This window comes from Ambystoma mexicanum, chromosome 3q (assembly GCF_040938575.1).
Source record: "Ambystoma mexicanum isolate Mex_15411 chromosome 3q, UKY_AmexF1_1, whole genome shotgun sequence".
NCBI lineage: Eukaryota > Metazoa > Chordata > Amphibia > Caudata > Ambystomatidae > Ambystoma > Ambystoma mexicanum.
In genome coordinates, this window is record NC_090926.1 from 1,201,958,133 (window position 1) to 1,201,970,237 (window position 12,105).

General features: G+C 43.3%; 1 protein-coding gene across 2 annotated transcripts in view; it reads right to left on the bottom strand.

Annotated features, from left to right (window-relative positions):
- LOC138447749 (sphingosine 1-phosphate receptor 2-like) overlaps positions 1-12,105 on the bottom strand; it is a 474,685-nt gene that overhangs the window by 392,948 nt on the left and 69,632 nt on the right. The gene's annotated exons all lie outside the window — the stretch shown is intronic.

Consider the following 12,105-nt stretch of genomic DNA (forward strand, 5'->3'; position numbering starts at 1 on the left):
AGGGAGAGACTTGGCAAAGCTACTTACACAAGATTGCTCAAGACATTAAAAATGGTGTTGCTCTGTTTCTGAATATAACGATGTACGTAAATGATGTGCATAGGCTGCAGTAGAGAGAACCGCCCCACACGTGTGATGACTTGGACATGGATTGAGGACCTGTGTACAGGAAACAGCCCTATAATGTGTTTTAGACCGGAAACCTTTCCGAAGGAGTGTGTCAGTAATAAGATGAACGCTTGTCATGGGAACAGTACGGCGGGACAGATGTGGTGACGGGCCCATGTAGGGGCAACCCTCTGCACGGCTAGTCCGGAACCTGCTCTGTGGTTAACTGACGCGCGAAACGTGAGGAAGACTTCTGATTGAGCTGAGTTGGCAGCGGCGAAAGCTAAGCACTGATTAAGGCAATAGATATGGCTATGCATTATGGTTTTGGGCACAATTATGTCTTTTGTTTCGTTTAACATTATGATTATGTATGGCAATTGCAAATAAGTGTAGCACAGGGCCAGCCATAGCACTGGCAGTGCCCTCGGCAGAACTGAATTTGGCACCCCATCCAAAAAATTAAAATACATACGCTAATTTTCAAACACCTTGCAACACAAACAATGTATGGAAAAAAAGATCCTTTGCAATCTGGCTTTGCCTCTGTACTGCATGTTCTACAAAATAAGAACACACAACATGGCCTTCTGTAAGAACGCAGGTTAAAATGCATTTGCAAAACCCCCTAAGTAAATCTGATACAGTGTTCTGCCAAAGATTTGATGTGGCAGGAAAACTGTAATTTAAATCAAAACACACCAGATTAACAACATAAAAAATTGGGACTACCAATGTTTGTCTTGATAGTATCACAGGTCATCTTATTTCGAATTTGACTTTTCCAGCCTTTCTATTAGCAAACTCGATTATGACATCAGAAAAATGCCAAGGAGACAAGCCTCTCTTTGCTCATGTTTGAGCGGAGATATTTTTAATTAATTTCAGTTTGGAGAAGCTCCTTTCTCCACTTGCGACAGAGCTCTGGCATTGTTAATACAATGTGCAATGCAACCCAGACATTTGGAAAGCAATCTTGACGTGTTCGACTGTAAATGAACTGCCGCACATCAAACGGGTTCTATACATTTTCTGGTACCATATATCTTTAAGACCCAGAAGTTCATCATTTATGCCCATTGCATAAAGTCAGAATCACCTGGCGAGGTCAGTGCCACGTCCAAGCCCCTGCAATCCTACTAAAGTAGTGCACCATAAGAAAACCCTTTTTTAATACAGAAACCCCCCATGCTGAATTGTGCTCCTTCATTTGTTTGAACCTTTCTTGGAAGAGGTTTAATGCCGTGTCCAACAACATATTAACAAATACTACCTTAAGCTTCTCTTTTGGATCTTGAGGAGTGCCATCTTTACATTCGTAATCAAATTGCGCTTTCTTGCGTCATTTCCTCATATGGTCTTTGAAAGAGGTTTCAACTTCCAGCTCAGTGGCCAACTCTTTAGCTGTAAACAGAGCATCAGTGAATTCATTTTCCCTATACTTCTTCAGAAACTTGATACAGGATTCAAAAAGGGTAACAGCTGTAAAAATGCCCAAAGACTTGGATGCATGGCTTTGCTTATTAGGTTTATTCTAAACAATATATCGTGCCAGACAACCAAAGTCACAAAAAATGCATAGTCTTCTAAATGATCAGCGAGAGTTCTCCGTGGAAGTAGGAGGCAGGCCACAATGGGGGAGGCCGTGTGGGAGAACCCAGTCAGAGCCACAATTTTGGACCAGGGAGTCAACAGACCCGGTGGGCTGTGTTGTGTACGCAGACTGATTGGGTCCCTATCCCGCTGGTAATAACAAGCAGGCTACACTGAAAAGTGGTAACACAATAAAGGCACCAAAGACTTTGTAGAAAGCAGGAACAGATTCATTACAGAAGAGGAGTAACTCATTGCTATCAGGATAAATTATACACACTGGACACAGGTGATTGACTGCACAAGTGTGCGGGCACAAAGCAGGGCATTGATGACAGGCATACTAGCTAGGCACACCCACTGGCATGGAACCCGGGGGCCTGTGAAGTACTTTTGAATGCAAGGGGGGAGACGTAACCCCAAGGGAGAAAGGGAAGGGTTGAAGATAGAGTTGGGGGCTGGTAGAGATGGTAGGGGGCAAAAGATAGAGGCACAGAGACACAGCAGAGAGAGACCTAGGGAGAGAAAAAGGGACACAGAGACACAGGGGGACAGACACAGAGACACAGGGAGTGAGAGACACAGGGGGAGGGAGAGGGAGACAGGCACTGAGACACAGGTAGAGGGAGATAGACACAGCGACAGAGGGAGAGGGGGAGAGGGAAACAGACACAGGGAGAAATTCTCTCGAATAAAAACAGTGGGAGTTTTCAATCGAAAAAAAAAAGATTTGCAAATCTAATGTTGAAAATGCAGCAAGATTCTCTATAACGAGCAAGGATAGAGTTGAGGTTGAGGTAGAAGCGAATATAATAAATACCCCCACACAGTGTGTGTAGTGTCTGAGCCCAGTACTGAACGTGTACATCCATTAGCAGAATTGAGGTTGCTAAATCTGATCTGTACGTTTAGTGGGAAAACACATGGAAATAAACGCTCCTATAAAAGGTGTCTGATTGCTGCTGTCAGAGAAGTAATGGGGGAGTCAGATGTTTCTTTTAAGAATCTTACTTGTACACGAATGTTATCTGATTGTATGTATTGCGGGGGATACAATGTAAGATTTGGTTTTACTAACCCACTTTTATGTGAATGTCTAACATATTGTAGAGAAGCCCTAGATCAGAGGGGTATTACAGCCTATCTGGATGTTAAAGCAAAGAAATGTCATATACATGATGCCTGGTTTACAAACGTAGATCCACATATGCATGTGAAGAGAAATGAAGAAGAGGATGTATTTAATCCCGAATGTTTACCAATTAAAGAAACTGCTGGCAGTGTAACCATGGGTACTTTAAAAGATGGATTAAATACAAGTAGGTTTGCGGCCGAGACAAAACCATCACGGAAAGCTCAAGATCAGGTGTACAAAAGCATTTGCTTTCAGAAATCATCAGCTTTAGCCCAAATGAAAGAAATGGGGCAAAATGGACAGGATAACGTTAAATTGGTTGGCTCTTTAAAGATAGTATGTTGGAACATAGCAAGGTTTTCCAATAAGGAATGGGATGAAGATTGACTACAGTATTTGCCTAGGTTCGATATTATCAACCTTCAGGAAACTTGGCTAAACAGAGAGATAACCATACCGGGCTACTCAACCTATACCGTACCAGCTGAGGAAAGCAAGAGGGGTTGTGAAAAGGGTGGGCTGGCAACATGTGCAAACATGTGCCTTGGATGGTAGAACACGTGACATGTAATATTCCAACAATTTAGCATTATTATTAAAAAAGGATAAGTGAGGAGAACAATTATTAATTGTAAATATAAACAACTCCCGAAAAATGGAGGAAAGTTCCTATTGGGACTATAAGATATTTTGGGTTCCTTGTCAAGGTAGAAGGAGTTGCCAGAGCTGATAATGGTATGCAACTTTAATGTCAAATTAGGCCCAGATCTCAAGGGAAAGATTGACAATAGAGAATTGTAGGAGCTCTATGCAATTCCAAGAAGAATGGGAGCAAATGCCAAGTATAACAGCAGGGGGAGAACTTCGAGGCATGTTCATGACCGAATATGCATTGGTGCTAGTTGATGGCTATCTCTATGGATTAATAAATAATGCTGAGGTGGCACAGAGAATTGAGAGTGACCATTTTCCTTTGGGGCCCAGACATACGAATACTTGGATCCCAAAACCTAATGCAGAAAAGGAGAGTTATTATCGTAGGTTAACCAAAGCAGAAATAATAGAAATCTCAGAGTATGAAATTATAGGTCAGTGAGCCCAAAAGGTGATGAATAGTGGGGGTAATAATCAAGAATGTGTTGGTTGTTTTGAGGAGCTACAGGTAAATTTCCAAAAGATGGTTAAATACAAGGCTAAGGCAAACTGTCTTTTGGGCAATAATAAGACGAGGGCTCCATGTTTCGATTAGCAATGCAGGAAAAGCAAGAGTGATCTAACTTGCTTGTCAAAAATAGAAGAATAAATGCAGGACATAAACACTGGGCCAAAGGTTAAGTACAAAAAACTACACAGGCAGTACACTAAGAAGCAGTGACCACAAAAAACTCGAAGTTGTTTTGGGCATAAGCGGCAAAGTGTTGTAAGAACTTAGGGGATAACCACCAGAATTCGATAGATCCGAACAAATGAGTAGATCATTATAGGCATAGGGTGATTGTGCAGCTCTGACCAAAAGTGAGATAGTATATACAGAAAGGGAAATCAAGGAATTAAGAAATTTAAATTGGGGAAGGCGTCAGGCTCAGATGAACTACATCAAGAGTTGTTTATTTACTTGAATGATTGGTGGGTGCCGATCTGTAACGACGTTTTAAAGCTATTTGCCTAGGGGACAACTGCCCAAATCATGGAGACATAGTGTGATTATACTGATATTTAAAAAGGGTAACAATAGTGACCCCCAATGCTACAGACATATATCACTATTGAATGCCTCTCATAAATTATATGTAAAACTATTATATACAAGAATAGAGTATTGAGCTCGGGAAAAACAGTTGCTCACTGACAATCAAGCAGGGTTTAGAGTTGGCTTTAGTACGAATCATCATTATTTTACTCTGCACACTTTAAGGAAGAAGTACTGTAAAGTTAGAGCGGGTCATCTATTTGCAGCTTTTTTAGACTTAGAAAAGGCTTTTGATTCAGTTGATCGTAATGTATTGTGGCACAAGTTAGATGTGCTGGGTATGCCACGGGGTCTCTTGAATTTGGCACAACTTTGCTAGAAAGACACAGTAGAGTTTGTTTGAATAGGGAGGAGAGGCACATGTACAGAAACCTTTCCAATAAAACAAGGAGTTAAGCAGGGATGCCTCTTATCCTCCCTTTTGTTTATTCTGTACCTATCAGATTTTGTTCCCTATGCTGCAGAAAGGAAAGCTTGCCCCCGTAAATTGATGTCAGTGCCAATTAGTGTCTTAATGTATGCGGATGACGCTGTGATCTTGGATTTGACACTGGAGTATTTGGCTAGACATAAGCTAAAAATAAATAAGGTCAAGTCCCAGATCATGTTTGGGGAAAAAAGTAAAGCATAAAAGTGGCAAATAGAGAATTCTATTGTAGAAAGCGTGAAAGACTATCCCTATTTGGGCTTAAATTTTAGCTCTAATGGTGAGTGGTCAATACATACAAAGAACAAACCAGAAAATATGGCAAGGAGCCTTAAAGGGACCATGAGGTTCTATTATCCATACAATGCTAGAAGGCTGAACAATTGTTTGCAGGTTTATTCAACAAAAGCAAAAACTATGGTTCTTTATGGTAGCGAAGGTTGGGGCTTCAGAGACTGACGCAAGCTTGATATTATTCAGAATCGGTTTTCTAGGCATATTGCAGATTACCCCCAGGAATACCAGCAAGTGCACTAACACAAGAGCTGGGAATGCCAACTATTAATTTAGAAGCCAATATAAGATATGTGAATTACTACTTAAAGAACAAGCAGTGGCCTTCGGTTAACAGAAACGTAAACATAGCCATATCTGAAATGGTAACGGCGCAGCCAAAATATAGATGCACCAAGGTGTTCTAAAATTGTGTAGACAATGGTCTGTTGCAACCATCTGTGAGGGACTACAACCAATGACTAAAGATATGTTGGGAAAGGTGGTACAGAAAAAGCACCTGCATGGGGAAAGGAGTCTTCCCTCTCTCAAACTGTATTTGAAATATAGAGTAAGTAATACAGGAAAGATTGTGAAGGTAGCATCTCCAATCTGGAGAAGATAGGTATTGCTTGTTAGGTTAAATATCCTCCCATTAAGACAACGAGCTAAATGGAAATATGCGGATGTGAGATGCAAATGTGTAATGCAGTGTGAGGAAGACATGGTACATGTTTTGATGATATGTCCACAACTTTTAGAACTACGAAGAAGATATCTATCTCTGTGTTTCTAAACCAATGGAATAAAGATATGCAAAGATGCAATAAGTTATATCACAAACTGTGATAAAGGACTCTTTTTATGCCAATCTTGTTGAATTTTTGTTAAGAACTGACCGTTTTAAACAATGACAATTTTAGTATTTTCTCTGGATACAAATGGAAAGTGCATTAGGTACCACAGAGTTTTAAAAAATATTGATTTTAGATGATTGTTAGATTGCAATATATATTTTAATGTGTATTTTAACTTTTATAAATGGAGAAATCTGAAATAGGAATTGATTGATTGTATTGGACACAGGTAGCGGGACAGAGACATAGAAACATAGGTAGAGGCAGAGAGACACAGACACACAGCAAGAGTGAGAGACACAGACACACACAGGGAGAGGGACAGAGACAGAGAGAGAGACACACACAGACAGAGCGAGAGCAAGAAAGAGACAGAGAGATAGGGAGAGCGACACAGAAACACAGGAGGGGGGCAAGGCAAATAGGCCATGAGCCCTACAGTTGGAAAAATAGAGCAGGTTGAGGTGGAAAGGAGGGGAAGGATGCACATGGAAGACAAGGGTACCTGTGGAAGGGGCCTCCTGAACTCTGCTGTGCCTCCCGTCAGCACACCATTGCCAGCAACCAAAGAGAGCGAGCAAGTCCTGTCTTCACAGGCTTATATAAGACCTTTGCTTGCACCCGCTCCAGGACCAGCCCTTCACCCAGGAACACAACATGTGCAATTAGTTTGCTTGGCTGTTGCCAGCGACACGTTTTGTGTGGTTTCCAGGGGAGATTGGATGCATGGCTTGGCACGCATTTTCAGGTAATTACATGATTGAGGATAAGTGTACTTCTAGAGCCTGCCCCCACCCATTCCCACAATAGGCGAAACTAGATTCTGTGTGTTTCCCAGGTCAGGAGAATTGAAAATTATAGTGCAGGGCATTTGAGCCCCAGGGGGAAATTAATTGCAGGACTGGGGAATGGAGGAGGTTCCCAAAAAGGGTGCAAGAGGTCAGGGGCTAGCTTTGTGACTTGTCAACGGGCAGGATAATTGCAGGAACAAGTGGCTTTCCAGAGCCCGAACCCATGATGGACACAAGTGGAACTCGTTTCTGCAGGGCTCAGAGAACCTTCATGCCAGGACATAGGAGAGATAGAAATTATAGGGTGAGGGTAGGTGGGAAAAGAAATTAAAGGGGTTACAGGCTGCAGCTGAGCAACAGGTAGAACTGGTTATTTGAGGAATCATGGCTTGGATCCACTCCCACACAGTGCATGAGACCCAGAGGAAAATGCACTTGGGCAAAATAAAAGTCACCCAATAGTTTGGAAAATGAAGTTGTGCAATGCATTTCATATAGTGGGGAAATTAAGTCATGTACTATATTGAAAAATGAAAAGGGACATTGAAACGGACATTTCCACATCATGCTTCATAACAAAGCGATGCATCAGTTTTTCTCTCTTCGACAAGCTTGGGAAAAGCATCATGGACACCAGTTATTTGATACCGGACAGCTTTTACACTCTCTACCTTACACTTCCATAGTGTTTCACAAAGGGGCTGCAGGGACAAACGTTTAACGTTTTATTTTAGAATGCCCCAACGAAATACTGAGGAAGAAAAAAGGGCATATATTCTCTGTAGCATCCCGAAGAGAGTAATTGATTTCGTTGTGCATTTTGCAGCATCACCAGCACCAGATTAAGGGAATGGCAGCCACATGGCATAAAGAAGTCCCTTGAATTTATATCAAGGACACGTTTTTGGACTCCTTTAATGATCCTACCAAGTCAATTTGCTGCATTACCTCATTCCAGAAGGTTGAAAGTAGCTCACTCGGATCAGAACATGTGCAAGTCAGTTCTCATTCCTCTTGCATGCTCAGAATAGGTCATCTGCGAGTAGTGCATTGTTTCATCCTGAGTGGTGTCCAACATACATTATAATGTATCAGTTGTGTCCACTGCACGTCCAGATCCAACTTAGATCATCCAGGTTTGCACATACTGGCAACCATTGCTGTTCCCACAAAGGAGCATCCAGGAGAGCATCCCAATTGGCTTTGCCGTCTTGTGCCAGAAGTTCCTCCCGAACAAGCGTTCACAGCCTGTAGAGAGTAGAATGTCAAGGCTTGGGAGAGTTGGAGAAGGGCCAGTACAAAATAAAACTGTGCGTGCATGATAGGGGATAAGTCAAGGGTACTGTATCACACCTGTTCACGTTCCCACAACTTGTATTTAAATTCAATAGATCCCAAGCCAATCAGTGTACCTCGTTTGTGTAATGTCTTTGTAGGTCCACAGTGTGGCCTGCAGCCAGGTCTTTAAATTCAGCTTCTTCCCCCTAATTTTGAAAGCCAGATTTTTCCATAGGGAAGCCTCTAGTGAAAGCAGGTCGATTTCCGTTCCCAACATGTTGTTCACTTTCCGTAAATTCAGAACCTGTCACATAGTTTGATCAGTCCTTGCTGACGGTAGAAAGGTATCCATAGACAGCATTCATACCATAGGGGCCGGGTGAACAGGCCATTTCTACATCAACACCTAAGACAGAGCCATATCCTCACACTTCATAACACAGTGGTAGTGGGACATGAGAATGAATGCACTGTACTATCGCCTCAAATCCAGAACGCCCACTGATGCCAATCGGATCTGAAAACCTTGCTAATACTTTTTAAATCCTACAAGACGTGGTGAGCCTATGAAATAGGTACCGAATTGTCGGAGAAAGTGTCAGTTTATTACCCCTCATTTAAACTGGAACGATAAATTAAGCTTCTCCCATCTTAAACAGTCTGTTTAAGTCTCATGGAGTTTGCCACACAAGTTTTAAGACAGAATGTGGGGTACGTCCCTTGTGATCTCGACCCAAAAATACCCAAACCCTTCTTTTGCCCAACTTAATTAGTGAACTCTAAATAAGCCCCTGTGCCAGAATGGCATAATAGGAAAAATGTCTGTCTTTGACAAATTCACCATATTGTTTGAAACATCCTCAAATTAGCCCAGTATGCCAAACAGACGCGGGGAAGAGGAACCCAGGGTCCAAAACGAGAGCTAATAAACCATCTACCTGGAGAATTACGTTGCTAGTCCAGTCCCCAAACTTACAACCTTAAACCCAGCATAGTCCCCAATGACACACACCAAAGAGGGGATAAAGGGCAGTTCTGGCTAGTGCCAAAGTGAACTGAGCGGCATAAGAAGATATGTCACTTACTGTCACCTGAGCTCTGGAACCATCACACAACATCCTGATGAAAGAAATATCACAGAACCCTAGTTTTTTCAAAACCGTATTCTAAAACTGCCAGCTGGCCCAGTCAAACACATTTTCTGGGTCCACACTAATTGTACCAAGATGATCCAGAGTCTGTCCAGAAAGTCATTTTTTCTTGTTGTCATTACAAATCCTGTCTGATTGCTAAGCGCCAGGTTCGGCAACACACAACTCAAGACTCTTTTTCCATTGTCATGGTCTCTTGGGGCTTTGTAGGTGGCAGCTCTTATAAGGTTGCCTGCACCAGCCTTAATGATTTGATCTGCAAATCAGAAGACTGGCACGAATCCAACAGCATATCTGAAGGCAGGATTAATATTATGGGCTATTGGCCTTGAACGAGTCGATGGCATAGCCTGTTGTCACGAGGGCCAGCAATGCCTGCACACAATGAGTGTGGAGGAGGCAGTGGTCGGAGTGTACGAAAAGAAGCATTGGAACTATGTTCCCTGCTGGTCTGCCCCCACAATCCAGAAAACCCATTGCCATGCCCCCTCCGACGTGCAAACCAAACCCCAAACAAACACACCTGCTGTTTAAGGGTATGTTCAGTGCAGTGCACTGAAGTGCAAGTTTCAACTTCCTCCTACACTTTTATTTTAAAACTAAACCATTTCGGAACTGTTTCTTTTCATAATAAAAGTATAGGAACAGTAAAACTTTTACAAAAAAAGTAGATATGTCCTTGTGAATGGTATCGTCCCATATAGCTGCGGACAGAGGCCAAAGTGGGAGGGAACTAAAGAGTATGACATTCCCTTACTTTTCATCGTTCCCTTACTCTATGTGACCCGGAGCACCATAACAGGACGGCAGTGAAGTGCACACTTGCTTTTGTAAACTTCTTTCCTACAGGGGTTCAAACCTGGGCCTTGCTGTTAACACTCCAGTGTCCCACCGAACTGCGCTTTCGCGCAGGAGTGGGGCTGCTTTTATTTATTTGTAGACGTCTTGGGACATAACGCCAATTCCCAAGCCACCACAAAGTTCAGCTGCGCAGTTATCTACTTTCTTCTTATGGATTGATGTTGGCACAGTGCCTGTAGAGGTAATGGGTGTAGGGGTTGGTGGCTGTAGTGCGGGGCATGCCTCTTAAGAGGCGAGAATGTTGAGTGACTGGAAGATGGAGGTTGCATAAAGGTGCAGGCTGTGGGGACAATAACTAATGGTGCTCATTTAAAAGCATTTCTTTCATTGTGATGTTATCTTGGTAGCATTGTTGTAAAACCCAGTGTTGTGGGGGTAAGTGGACGAAAGGAAGAACACGGGTATGTGGGTTGAATTTGGAGTAATTATGGGGTAGGTGGAGAGCGAGGGGGGTCGGCAGGGGGAAAGTAGTTCTACTACTTTTCTTTTTCTTTGCACTTCCACCCCTGGCTGTGGGTTAGGAAGTGACTTCCACATTTACTCGGCTTACTTTGACGTTCAAAGATTCGGTTGTTCTTCCAGGCCTCAGCCCATAAAAGGGCACAAAGGTCAGAGATAGGCTCCTACTGGGGAGAGTCACTCAGCCTATCCAGTTAACAGGGTGCCCATTGTATTAGAGAGCAGCACATCTGGCCACGGGGGACTGGTTCCCCAAGATGGACGTTTGACCCCTTAACCTACGCCCACTGAATGCTCTTTGTTAGGAAGGCTTTGGAAAGCAAGATTGCCAGTGTCACATTCCACTGGACATGCTTGCTTCCTGGGCTCTCTCTGCAAGTTAACCCTAATCCTTTGACCCTCGTGAATAAGGCGGCCCTGGATACCGCCCGTGTTTGCCCTATTTGCATAGGATTGCATAATAGCTCGGCAGCTAAGAGGTTAATGCTGACCTTGGAGCCTGGGGAGCTGCTGGCGTGGTTTCTTGGCAAAGTGCCAGGGCAGGGAAGAGGCATAGCCTAGCCGAAGAGATCCAATGTACTGACCAAGCTGGGCCTGGATGGAGAATGCACTGGAGACCTCTGATCCCGCCAAAATGGCATTAGCCAAATGAAAGAGGTGATGCCCCACGCCAGCTGTCTGGAGAGAAGCTCTGACTAACATCAAAAGGAGATATGTCAGTGTGCTTCTTTAGTGGCCCCTGCCCGCAGCTCCGAGCTCCTCATTTAAGCTATTGCCACATAATTAATGCCAACATGGATTCCTTGAAAAATACTGGCAAGAATCCCGCAAGCGACATTATGTGGCGACGTATTTCTTGTAAGGGCAGTCCAGCCCTGAAATGGTACTCAATTCTCCTCTGAACTACAGCATCATCAACAACCGAAGACACTTGTTTCTGCCTTTTTGGGCCTCCTCACTGAGGTGAAGCGGAGTCTCTCTCAGCACAGAGACCAAGCGGCCCATGTCTGGATTTTCCTTTGCAATTTAGGCTTAAACTTTACATTTTTCAAAATGTTCAAAAATGTGGGAGCCCTCTATTCTGAAGGAACATGGTCAAATAACCGAAATTGGCTGTGTTCATTCTCAGTAGAGTGGCTCCAACATGTATGTAAATTTGGAAAACTTGGGGTTTCACCCTAAATTAGAACGGTAATCCAGACATGGTCACTGTGCCCTAGAGTAGTACAGCTTCACCTCACCGAGGAGGCCCACCACGGAAGAAACCCGTGTCTGGGCTTGCTGATTCTACTCTTCTTCAGAGCACAATTGCCCAACATGTCAGGGCTGGACTGTCCTTATGAGGGGGTGGGTGGAAATTCTGATATGTAAAGTGAGCCACAACGTGGTTATAGTCCTTCCTGAGTGGGAATTGTCCCACAG